Genomic DNA, 12,873 nt, shown 5'->3' with positions numbered 1-12,873 from the left:
TCCTGGGCTTGTATATCTATTTCTTTCACCAGATTAGGAAATTTTTCTGTCATTATTTTTTCAAATAGGTTTTCAATCCCTTGCTCTCTCTCTCCTTCTCCTGGTAACCCTGTGATGCAAATGTTGATATGCTTCATAATGTCCTAGAGGCCCTTTAAATTATCTTCATTTTTTAAATTCTTTTTGCTGTTCTGATTGGGTGTTTTCTACCTTATCTTCTAAATCACTGATTTGATCCTCTGCTTCAACTAATCTACTATTTATTCCCTGTAATGTATTCTTCATTTCTGTTTGTGTATTCTTTATTTCTGACTAGTTCTTTTTTATGTCTTCCATCTCTATTTTTGTTTCCTATCTCTTGTTGAAGTGCTCCCTGAGATCACTGAGTATCCTTATGACCAGTTTTTGGAACTCTGTGTCTGGTAGATTACTTGTCTCCATTTTGTTTAGTTCTTTTTCTGGATCTTTGTTCTATTCTTTCATTTGGGACATGTTTCTTAGTCTCCTTATTTTGGCTGCCTCCCTGTGTTTTGTTTCTATGTATTAGGTAGGGCTGCTTTGTCCTCTAGTCTTGGGAGAGTGGCCTCATGTAGTAGGTGTCCTGTGGGGCCCAGTAGTGCAGTTTCCCTGGTCACATTAGCCAGGTGCTCCAGATGTGTCCCTTGTGTGAGTTGTGTGTGTACCCTCCTGTTATAGTTGAGCCTTTGCACATCAATGGGAGGGACTGACCGTCAGGCTGATTGATATTAAAAACTGGCTGTGACATCAGTGGAGGAGCTATGGTGCAGGGGCTGACCCTGTGGAGCAGGATTTGCTTTCGTGAGGCTCTGGTGCCTGCCCAGACTGCCTTTAGAGTGTGTCCTCTATGGATATGGCTGGGTGGTGCTCCAGCTCAGTCCAAAGCTGGCTACTGGGCATGCTGGGCCCAGGGTCTCCTGGGAGGTGCCCCGCCACAGGCCAAGTTCAGCTGCAGCCTGTGCCCTGCCTACGGTCACCTGGCATGAGCCACAAAGCAATCCGCAGATGGCTGCCACCCACACGGGGTTTAGAAATGCCTAGGAGAGGCTAAGCTGTGAACCAAGGTCAGCTACCACAAGTGCCAGCCTTGGGGCTGTTCAGCAAGAAGTATGGGGCATGCTGAAGCCAGATGCTACTTGTTTGGGGTTTGTGAACCTTTGAAAGATTTTAGGAAAGTCTGAAGCATGAGCCAAGATAGGCTGTTTGTATGGAAAAGCCACTGAAAGTGGCTTGGGTGTGCCCACAAATTGGGTGGTGTGGGGTCTCAGAGAATCACCAGGGTTGAGCAACTGGAATTAGCCAAGTTGATGGAAATTCAGATATGGTGGCCACCTGAGTCTGCACACTGAGTGGGGGGAGGGCTCAACAAAGAACAATAGATTCTACCAGCACTTGTGTCCGGGAGAAAGCAGCCCCTCCAAACAATTTAGTTCCTGGAGCTAATCAATTCAATTCCTCCCCATATGTCCCTGGAGTTCAAAGAGCATGAGCCCATCAACAAGTAAGTCCATGCATAAGCCCTTTAACAGGAACATGTGGAACTCCAGCCATCTTCCATCTCACTCAGCCACAATCTCTGTTGGTTTTCACAGACAGAAGTTATGGGGTCTTCTCTCCCCACCACTGGGACCCTGGGCTGCAGAACCTAGTGTGGAGGTGGGACTCCTCACTCCTCTGAGGGGGACCTCTACAGCTGAGATATCCCTCCTGGTTTTAAACTGCCATAGGTGGGTGTGGGACCAGCCCATTCAACGTCTCCACCCATCCTACCAGTCTCAACATGGCTTATTCTGTATGGCCTTGGTTGTAAGACTTAGGTTCAGCTAGACTTCAGGCAATTCTCAATGACGGTTTTTCTTTATTTTAGTTGTAATTTTGATGTGTTCACGAGAGAAGGCAAGCATAGTGTTTACCTACTCTGCTATCTTACCAGAAATCCATTTAATGGATTCTTGGTTGCCAATAAGTTAATGTAACTAGTTTCTATGAGTGTAATTACTTGTGAGTTCTTGGAAGGTATTGATTATACCTTATCCGTTTCAGTTTTCACCATGGCATATAACATAAAATGCTACATGCATATTGAGCACTCAATAAATATGCATTGAGGGACACCACTAAAATTTTCTCATTAAAACCCCAGAGAGCTAACATTTTCCTATGATTAGAATAATGGTCTTCCCTCTTGGTTCCAGTGTTAATATATGGTTTGACTATATTTTGGAAGACTAAAGTACAAAGTTCACCTCCTGTTTTTCTCCCTGACTCTTGCTCTTCTAATCCACTCTATTGATCAGAGTCTATTTCATCTGCCTCTATCATTTCACCCTCTCCTTACGAATGAATCAGAAATTTTTTCTGTAATCCCTTATGCTCACTGCAGCAAATCAAAATTAAAAGGAACACCTCTATCCTAGAATCATTTTACACATGAGGAAACTAAAGTTCAGAAAGCATAAGTAGATCTCCTAAGGTACTGCTACTTGGCAAACTGCTGACCAAGTTGGAACCCAGGTCTTACTCTAAAACTGTTATGGCTGTATCATGGTGCTTCCCAGACATTTGGCTTGGTGTGAACCAAAAGCAACAACAATGCAAATTAAGTGAATTTAAGACTACATGATATTGTTGTTATAAGGCTTTCATTACTATATGATTTTAAAAGTACATCTAGCTTTTGAAATATCCTATTATAATCATCTTAAATCTAATTATAAGAAAAAATTCTAAATCCACGTATGCATTATACTTTATTTGCATAAATGAGCACCAAGCATATTTGCACACTTTCTGCAAGTCCCTGAAGATCTCATATAGATGGGATTGAGAATGAAGAACTAGATCTGGTCCCAAGAGATAATAAAAATATATGAAAGATAGAAATTAGCATGGAAAGCCTCAAAGTGGAAGAAGATAGCACACATTCAGAAGATATTAAATAATGGACATAGCCAGAGTGTAGGGGAATATTAGCAAATAAAACTGTAAAAATAGAATTGTATAAAGGCAGAATTGTCAGTAATCTAAACAATCAGATAAAATGTAATGCATGAACCCCTTCTACTACATAAATACAAAAAGACTGGAGGAAGCATATCCAGCAGCACGGCAGAGTAAGGAATTCCAAAAGTCTGATACTCCATAAAAGTAATGAGAACACTGGCAAAAATACAAAATCAATGTTTTCAGGAATCTGAAAATTATCCAAAAGCTTGCAACAATCCAACAAGCATGTATTCAAGAAAACCAGCTGACTTTCAGTAAGCAGAATAAGATTTATGGCATTTTAATTTGCCCTATTCTCTCTCCCCAGCTCTGTGGAAGCCTTGGAAACTAACAACCCACATACATGGTAACTGTGAAAAACAGCAGCCCACTGGCCACTTCAGGGGGAATAAGAAGTTAGGAACTCCTCAAAACCACATCTCCAAAGAACTGTCACTATTTAACCTATCTAGCAGCTCACTGGAAAAGCTCAATTCTAAGAGCTTATCTTTATTGGAGCTGAATCAGAGCACCCTCAATGTAATCAATCCTATCACCACAGTGCTTGTTAAAAGTAATCAGAGACAATTGTTTAAAACCTACATGCATATGAATAGATGGAGAGCACCTCACTGAATCACTTCCCTTGCAGGTTTGGGGAAGGAATGCAGCCACAGAGGCTGAGGCTTTCCTTAGCCTGAGGAATGTGGAGGACTGTGCCCACCTCTGTGAACTCTGTGGGTTCTCCTGTTGGTCCCCATGCGACTGCGTCTGGCTTGAGTTGTTCCTTCAACAAAAAATCTTACTCGTCATTGACTGTCCAGTCATCTTTCTGGGACCAAACAGGAAGGCACAAGGTGCAAACACAAGGTTTAGCAAAGTCCCTGAAAGGATCCATCTTACAGACTCTCTTTTCTTTGGGGGCAGGTAGAAGGAAACAAATGGTTACGCTGCTGTGTGGTGACAACTAATGAAATCGAGTCAGGAATGAAAAAACTCCCAAAACACAAAAGTCCTGGACCAGATGGCTTCATAGGCAAATTTTACCAAAGATTCAAAGAATTAGAACCTATCAGACTCAAACGATTCCAAAAATTAAAGGAAAATACTCCCAAGCTCATTTTACACATTATTCTGTTTCAAGAACCGAAGACACTACAATAAAAGAAAACTATGAGCCAATTATCCTGAGGAACACAGGTATAAAGTTCTCAACAAAATATTAGCAAACTGAATTCAGCAATACATTAAAAAGAGCATACACCATGAACAAGTGGGATTTATTCCTGGGATACAAGGTTGGTTCAATACCCACAAATCAATTAACGTGATACACCACATAAACAAAACAAAGATTGAAATCATATGATCATATCAATAGATGCAGAAAAAGCATTTGACAACATCCAGTGCCCATTTATAATAAAAACTCTCAGCAAAGTAGGAACAGAGGGAACATCTCTCAACATAATAAAGGCCATACATATGATCAACCCACAGCTAACATCGTAACAACATCATAACAACATCATACTCCATGGTCTAAAGCTAAAAGCATTTTCCTTAAGATCAGGAACAAGACAAGGATGCCCACTTTTACCACTTTTATTCAAGATAGTATTGAATAATCCAAATTGGAAAGGAAGAAGTAAAACTGTCATTACCAGATGACAAGAGACTACATAGAGAGAAGCCTAAAAATTCCACACAAAAAAGCACTAGAACTGGTAAATGAATTCAGTAAAGTAGTAGGATACAAAATATTCAGAAATTGGTTAGATTTTAATACACCAATAACAAACTATCATAAAGAGAAATTAAGAAAATACTCCCATTTATAACTGCATCAAAAAGAATAAAATACCTAGGGATAAATTTAACCAAGGAGGTAAAAGACCTGTACTCAAAAAAATTGTAAGACATTGAAGAAAGAAATCGAAAAAGATACATATCAATGGAAGCACATACCATGCTCCTGGATAGGAAGAATTAACATCATGAAAATGTCCATACTACTCAAACTATTGATTCAATGCAATCCCTATCAAAATACCAATGAAATTTTTCACAGAACTAGAACAAATGAACCTAAAATTATATGGAACTACAAAATACCCCAAATAGCCAAAGCAATCTTGAGAGATAAGAACAAAGTTGGAGGTGTCACGCTAGGTAATACCAAACATTTAAGTCTACAATAATCAAAACGGAGTGGTACTGGCATAAAAACAGACATTAGCATAAAAACAGATCAATGGAATAGTGAACCCAGAAATAAACCCATATCTATATGGTCAATTAATCTATGATGAAGGGGGCAAGAATATACAATGGGGTAAAGACAGTCTATTCAATAAATGGTGCTGGGGAAACTGGACAGATACATGCAATAAAATGAAATTAGAACACCTTACACCATATACAAGAATAAACTCAAAATGAATTAAAGATTTAAATGTAAGACCCAAAACCATAAAACTCCTAGAAAAAAATATAGGCAGGAAACTCTCTGACGTTACTCTTAGTAATATTTTTCCTGATATATCTCCTCGGGAAAGGAAAACAAAAGAAAAAATAATCAGGGCCGGCCCGGTGGCTCAGGTGGTTGGAGCTCCGTGCTCCTAGCTCCAAATGCTGCCGGTTCAATTCCCACATGGGCCAGTGGGCTCTCGACCACGAGGTTGCCAGTTCAATTCCTCAATTCCTGCAGGGGATGGTGGGCTGCGCCCCCTGCAACTAGCAACAGCGACTGGACCTGGAGCTGAGCCGCACCCTCCACGACTAAGATTGAAAGGACAACAACTTGATTTAGAAAAAAGTCCTGGAAGTACACACTGTTCCCCAATAAAGTCCTGTTCCCCTTCCCCAATTAAAAAAAAAAAAACTTAAAAAAAGAATACTAAGTTTAAAAAAAAAAGAAAAAAGAAAAAAGAAACAAAGGGGACTACATCAAACTAAAGAGTTTTTGCACAATGAAGGAAACCATCAAAATGAAAAGACAACCTACTGAATGGGAGAAGATATTCGCCAATGATACATCAGATTAAGAAGTTAATATTCAAAACTTAAAAAGAACTCATACAATTTAACACCAAAATGCAAATAATCTGATTTAAAAATGAGCAGAGGCCTGAATAGACATTTCTCCAAAGAGGACATACAAATGGCCAATAGACATACGAAAAGATGCTCAATGTCACAAGTCATCAGAGAAATGCCAATTAAAATCACAATGAGGTATCACCTCACACACGTCAGAATGGCCATCATCAATAAATCAACAAACAACAAGTGTTGGCGAGGTTGCAGAAAAAAGGGAATACTCATGTATTGTTGGTAGGATTGCAAATTGGTATATCCACTTTGGAAAACAGTATAGAGGTTCCTCAAAAAAACTGAAAACAGATCTAACTTATGACCCAGCAATTCCACTACTGGGGATTTACCCAAAGAAATCCAAAACACTAATTCAAAAAGATATATGCATCCCTATGTTCACTGCAGCACTATTTACAATAGCCATGATATGGAAGCAACCAAAAGTCCATCAATAGATAATTGGATAAAGAATTATCCAATTAAACGTACATATATAAAATGGAATATTACTTGGCCATAAAAAAGAACGAAATCTTAACATTGCAACAACATGGATAGACCTAGCGGATATTTGCTAAGTAAAATAAGTCAGACAAAGATAGACAGATACCACATGATTTCACTTACATGTGGAATCTAAAGAACAATTTAACGAACAAACAAAACAGAAACAGAATCACAAATACAGAGAACAAACTATGGTTGCAAAAGGGGAGTGGGGGTGGAGATCTGGGTGGAAAAGATTAAGGGATTAAGTATAATAGGTATTACAAAATAGTCACGGGGATGTAAAGTACAGCATAGGGAAGATAGTCAATAATGTAGTAATTATTATGGTGCCAGGCAGGTACTAGACTTATCAGGGATCACTTAGTAAATTACATAAATGTCTAAGCACTAAGCTGTACACCTGAAATATAAAATAATATTGAATGTTAACTGTTGAAAAAAATTGAAAAAAATGAAAGAAAATTTTTTTAAATGAAGTTGAAACTAAGACTTCCCCACTAAACAAAACAGAAAATTCATCACTGGAGGAGCTATTGTACAAGAAATAAAGAGAGTTTTTAAGGCTGAAATGAAAAGACACCAGTCAGTAACTGAAATCCACATGAAGAAATAAACAACACCAATAAAGATAATCACATAAATAAAAATGTAATAGTTTTGTTTGTAATTCTTTTCTGTTCCTAATGAATTAAAAGACAATTGCACAAAGCAACAATTTTAAAACTATCATTGGGTTTTTTATGTAAAATATGGAATCTGAATGACAAAGAGCACAAAGGAAGGGGAAATGAATAGAACTCTATTAAAGCAAATTTTTGCATGCTACTGAAATTAAGTTGGTATTAATCCGAAGTAAGTTGTTTTAAGATATTAATTGTAATCACCAGGAAAATAAAGAAAAATTATAAAATAAGTAATAAGCTAATTAAAATATGTATTAGAAAACATTTAATACAAAAGAAGACAGTGATGGAGCAATAGAGAAACTAAAGACATAAGACATATGGAAAGCAAATAGCAAAATGTCACACATGAATCCTAATGTAATGATAAATACATTTAATGTAAATGGATTAAACACTTAAGAGGCAAGAATGACTGAAAATGTGAGTGACCTGTTAAACAGCCAGCCAAGAAACAGCTGGTCAGCTGGCAAAACTGTGAATTCAAGCTTTTTACATTATTTACCAAACTGATTCATTCAATCAATTTTTATCAAGTTTCTAATATATACTAAGTACTGTACAAGTCAGTGACAAAATGATAAATAAGGCATTGTGATATAATTATTATAGATTATATATTAGGTCTTGGTCCCAGGTTCCTAGCCCAGAGCTCTTATAATCCTTAGAATTTCTTGATAGGAGTGAGTTTTTGTTATATATAATGAGCCCCCTTTCCATCATTATTTTGGAGGTTGGGGGCTGGTTACCACAGGAACCAACCCCTGACCTCTGAGAAGGAGAAAGGGACTATAGATTAAGTTAATTCCAGTGGTCGGTGATTTAATCAATTAGGCCTGTGTAATAAAGCCTCCATAAAAACCCTAACTAAAGGGTTTGGGAGAGCTTCCAGGATGGCAAGCTCACAGACATTCTGGGAGGATGGCATACCCAAAGAAGGCAGGGAAGCTCCATGTCTCTCCTCACATACCTTGCCCTATGCATCTCTTCCATTTGACTACTACAGAGTTACAGCCTTTATAATAAATGGATAATGATAAGAGCTTTCCTGAGTTCCGCGAGCCTGAGTTCCTTGATCTGTGAGGTCCTGTACAAACTCCAGGTAGTTAGTGTCATAACTGAGTTAATTTGTAGGACACCCAGTTGTTGTCTGGAGAGTTGCAGAATTGCTTAATGTGGGGGGAAAACTCACATATTTAGTGTCAGAACTGTTGTGCGTAGTGTAGAACAAACAGTTTCCTTTAGGCATGGTCCCAGACCTCAAGAAACTCCTGGTCTTGGAGAAAAATGGACCCATGAGAAATAATTTAAATGTGATTAAGTACTTTAATCAGTGCATGTACTTTAATAAGGTACATGTACAAAATACCAGGAAACTAAGCGACTCACCATGTCAACAAACGTGACATATACCCTGATTTTTAAAGGATGAGTTCAATAGTATAATTCCTGAGGGTTCTATCACTCCCTCTTCAAGCTTTCAGCCCAGTTCTCAGCCCTAGCTGCATATTATCAGCACATGGGAAGCATTTTTTAAATGACAAGGTCTGGCACCACACCAGACTGACTGAAGCAGAATCTCTGTGGATGTCTTGACCCCTTCAGCTTTACCCTTTAAAAGATCCGAGGTGATTTTATAGTGCCTGGATTGAAAATGACTGACTGACTCTGTTCAGGAGAAACACAGCCCAGGCGTGAACCAATCTTCTGGCAATGAGGAGAGAAAGAAAACGATTTCAAGTAGGAACACTAGGATCTGCGATAGACTTAATGTGAAAAGAAGAGGATTCTAAGGTTTCTAGGGTGAAGACCTTAAAATAGGAGTGTTTATGATGTATGTGCTTGAGGGGGCTATGAGTAAGGGGAAGGGGAAGGGGAAGAAAAAGATAACAGAGTTTGAAGTATCAAATATTCAAGTATATTTATCCAATAGACAGATGAAAAGAAGGAACATCTGAAGTTCAAGAAAAATGGGGACTGGATATACATCTTTGAAAACCATAAATATACAGGTGCTATTTGAAACCATGAAAGGAAGTGTAATTAGACCAAAAAAATTAGAAATAACAGAGAAAAGAACCAAAAATGAAACCCTAAGGAATACCACATTAATCTGAGAGTGGAAAAAAAAGAGGGAAGCATCAAGGGAAGGTTTATCTTTTTGTTTGTTTTGGATGGTAGAAATCTGAGCATGATGCAGGCTGAGAAAAATTGAGAATATAGAGGGAGATCAGAGATGTCAGCCTTAGAAAGGAGGACCCCTCTTCCTCTGATAAAACAAAAGAAAACCAGAAATCAGAGAGGTACAGGAGGAACACAGAAAAATGACAGACCCTTAAGAGTTCATAGCTGATGCCCACCTATTTCTTCTGTGAAGCAGGAGGAAAAATAAGCAATGAAGAGAAGTCAAGAGTAGGACAAAGACTTAAGAGAAGCATGGTAAAAACCTATAAACAGCCACTTAAGTTTTCGTACATAAGAGGAACCTGGGGGGTAAGCCAAAGCATGTCAGAGAGTGAGAGTGAAGTTAGAAGCCAGAAGTTTAGAACAGCACCTTCAGTTCCGTGATTTTCTTCAGCCTGCTCTGGAGATCCCAGGAGCAGAAAAAAGCCAACTGTTTGATTCATCCAGGCTTGGAGACCATCACAACAAATGTGGCAAGAATGGCTTGAGCCCAGTAACATTGCTTTCATAATTTTAAAAAGTCAAATTTATATTACTCTTTGGGGAAATGGGCTATACCTATTTCCTGATAGCCAGAAAGATTGGGAGTGGGGGTGTAATTACTCTTTCACTCTTAGAGAACCTGTCAGAACTGTCTCTCCTAAGCATTTTTGACCTCTTCAGCAGTTGATTCCAAAAAATCTAAACCTGATTCCTCCACTCTTAAAGGATGAAAATTCACTGCAAAACTAGACTATCCAGCTGAGAGATAAACACATTAAACATTTCTTACATAAAACGCTATTTCAGATAGGAGGCGGAGGCTTTCTTTCCGAAAAAGAAAGGTTCAGTAAACACTGGATGGCGTGGAGTGGAATGGGGGTAATTATATTGCAAAGCTCACTCAGAATCCTCTACAAAACCAATTAATATAAAGCAATACATATAAACATAATAAAACATAAAACACATAACACAAAGATTACTCAGTTCTGAATACACGGAGTGAGTAAATAACTGACAATTTCATCTCTATCACACTTGGAGTTCACTAATTCGTCCTGCCATCGCCTATACCACTCTCCAGGTAGTGGGTAATCCCCTTGGAACACTGGACCTCTTGCTACCGCCATCTGGAGAGTACAAAGGCCTGGCAGGTCTAAAAGACCAACACGCGTGAGCGTCCGCCACGTGCCAGGCCTACTGTGTGCCAGACTCCTGGTGAGGGACTTCACATGTTATGGCTGCTGGTCACTTAAAGACGAATTAAGTTATCAAAACTATGGGTCTGGCATACAAGAGAGTGTTCAAGTGTCTGAAGTTTTAAGTGTAAAAGACAGGAAAACGTGTTACCGATGGTGGTTGATGAAACTGAGGGGAGAGGAGGTGAGTTAAGAAAGGAAGGCATCGGAGCGGGGGCACATGGGGGAACGGGTTAGGGGGTGAAACGTAGAGAGGACTCAGCACAGGGCAGGGATGGGGCCAAGGCCGCAGAAGCGAAGCCGGGGCAGAGGTAGGGCAAAAGTCCGGCCCCGGAGGGATGGAGTCTCATCCCCGGAAAGCGCCCAGGACTGCAGGGCTGGGAAGGGGTGTCAGCACCGCGAAACGGGAGGGGAGAGGCGGGGAGGGGGCAGGAGGCCGACCCTGGCGGGGGCGACCCGGAAACGCTGACGCCGGGGGAAGCGGGGCGCGTGCAGGAGCCGGGCGGGCCACAGCACGGGGCGCCACGCGGGGGGGGGCGGGGCTGGACAACTGCCGGGACAGACCCGGAGATGAGCCGGCGAAAAGCGACGTGGGGCTAAGGGATGCCAGGACAGAGCTGGCCGGGGCTCGGAGCCAGGTGGGCGGCGGCGGGCGGGCAGCGGGGCCGGGTGGCGCTCCGAGCGGAGCCGCAGGGAGCGCGGCGTCCCCCTTACCTGGGATGAGTGAGGAGCCGCCGCACCGCCTCCCCAGCATCCTGGGCTCGGCCGCTTCTCCCACCGCCCTAGGTGGGGGCTATTCCGCCCGCCCCGGGAGCCCGCCCTCACCGCCAGGCGCCGGCAGCCGCTAGTCCAGCCCGGCCCAGCACAGCAGCGCAGACGCGACCCGCGCCCGCAGCCGCCTCAGCAGCGACTCCCGCTGTCGTCGCCTCAGCGCCAGCCCCCGGCCTCCCGGGAGACCGCGGAATCACACGCGTGCGGCGATTGGCTGCCTGGCGCCCGGCCCGGATGATGAGTCGCTCTCTCTGATTCGTGGATTCCGCAGGCTACCCACCGAGGGAGGCGGGGCTCCGAATTGCGCCGCGTCCTGCAGGCTCTGAGGGCCGGGGGTGGGTCTGACTTCGAGGCGTGGAGGGCAACTCCGCGCCCCTGCGGCTGTGCGCTCCTCGCAGGGACTCCCAGGGCGCCTACTGCCTGGGTGGGTTGTTGCCCGGGCATCGTTGTGCCTGGCCCGGCTTGGTTGGAGGAGGCTGCGGGCAGGTGGCGGCCCAAGCGCAGCCCCAACCTTTCACGTGTGTGGCCTTCATCCGTGAAACCGTGCGATAGAGCAAGCAAACGAGCTTTTCCAGGGAGACCCCGCCACACACGTCCACTGCCTCACATACCACTTCTTTGCCCGCTCCTGGCGGCAGAGCTTTCACTGAAATGGAGATAACGCGCAAATGCAAATATCAAATTCGAACAATATGCCATTCCACCAAAAGTGTAAGTGAGTCAGTAAATTCTGTCCCTACTACAGGGAATGGGAACTGATACCTGAAAGAAATAAGTGAAAACTAGGAAAGAAGGAAAGGGCAAACAAGGGAGGGAGACAATGGGGAGAGGGCTGAAATTTCACTATGGAAAATTAACAGTTCACATTTACAATTCTTTCTGTGAAAATAAATAAAGGCAATCTCAATTAAAAATGAAGGCGGGAAGCCCTGAAGGGGGAGCACTCAGGCACTAAACACTCACCGCACCTTGCAGATTCCCAGAGGAAGAAGCTAAGGGGTTCTCACAAAGAGAAGCTTACTTGCTACTCCAGCAGGAGGAAGATTTTCTTCTTACCCAGCAACAACCCAGCCAATGAGTAGCCGTCAGCACCCTGAACTCTTCCTGTCCTCCAATGGACTTCCCTTCGGCTCCCCCTCTCAGTTTCCTCCTTTTTCTCTATAAAGTAATTCTCTTCTCCTCTGTTCTCTTGCCCATGGTTTGCCATAACTTGCACGTCTCGATCTGTAATTCCGCTACTATTCCTGAATAAACCTGTTTTGCTGGTAAAATAACAATTTTATTTCTAAGGTTGATACTTCCTACAGACATATCCACACCAGGTTCTGTCAAAGCAATTATTTCAATTCTATGAACATAGATTGGGGAAAGCATGCACTCGGGAATCTAACAGCTATGTTCAAAATTGCTGTCTATCATCCTGGAAGGATTTTTGTTATCTA

At 42.0% G+C, this 12,873-nt stretch overlaps 1 protein-coding gene across 6 annotated transcripts in view; it reads right to left on the bottom strand.

Moving 5' to 3' along the window:
- TPST1 (tyrosylprotein sulfotransferase 1) overlaps nucleotides 1–12,873 on the bottom strand; it is a 186,580-nt gene that overhangs the window by 125,053 nt on the left and 48,654 nt on the right. For 3 of the 6 annotated variants that reach the window (XM_081053036.1, XM_081053041.1, XM_081053040.1), the window contains exon 1: nucleotides 11,375–11,609. The exons of 1 other annotated variant lie outside the window; for it this stretch is intronic. The gene's annotated coding sequence lies outside the window, so the exon portion shown is untranslated. Of the gene's footprint in view, nucleotides 1–8,487; nucleotides 8,572–11,374; nucleotides 11,610–12,873 lie in introns of those variants that run through there. 2 more of the 6 variants (XM_081053037.1, XM_081053039.1) reach the window with 2 other exon arrangements.

The sequence above is a fragment of the Rhinolophus hipposideros genome (genome assembly GCF_964194185.1).
Source record: "Rhinolophus hipposideros genome assembly, chromosome: 7".
NCBI lineage: Eukaryota > Metazoa > Chordata > Mammalia > Chiroptera > Rhinolophidae > Rhinolophus > Rhinolophus hipposideros.
Note: the sequence above shows the minus strand (reverse complement) of the source record. Positions and strands in the feature narration are given on the sequence as shown.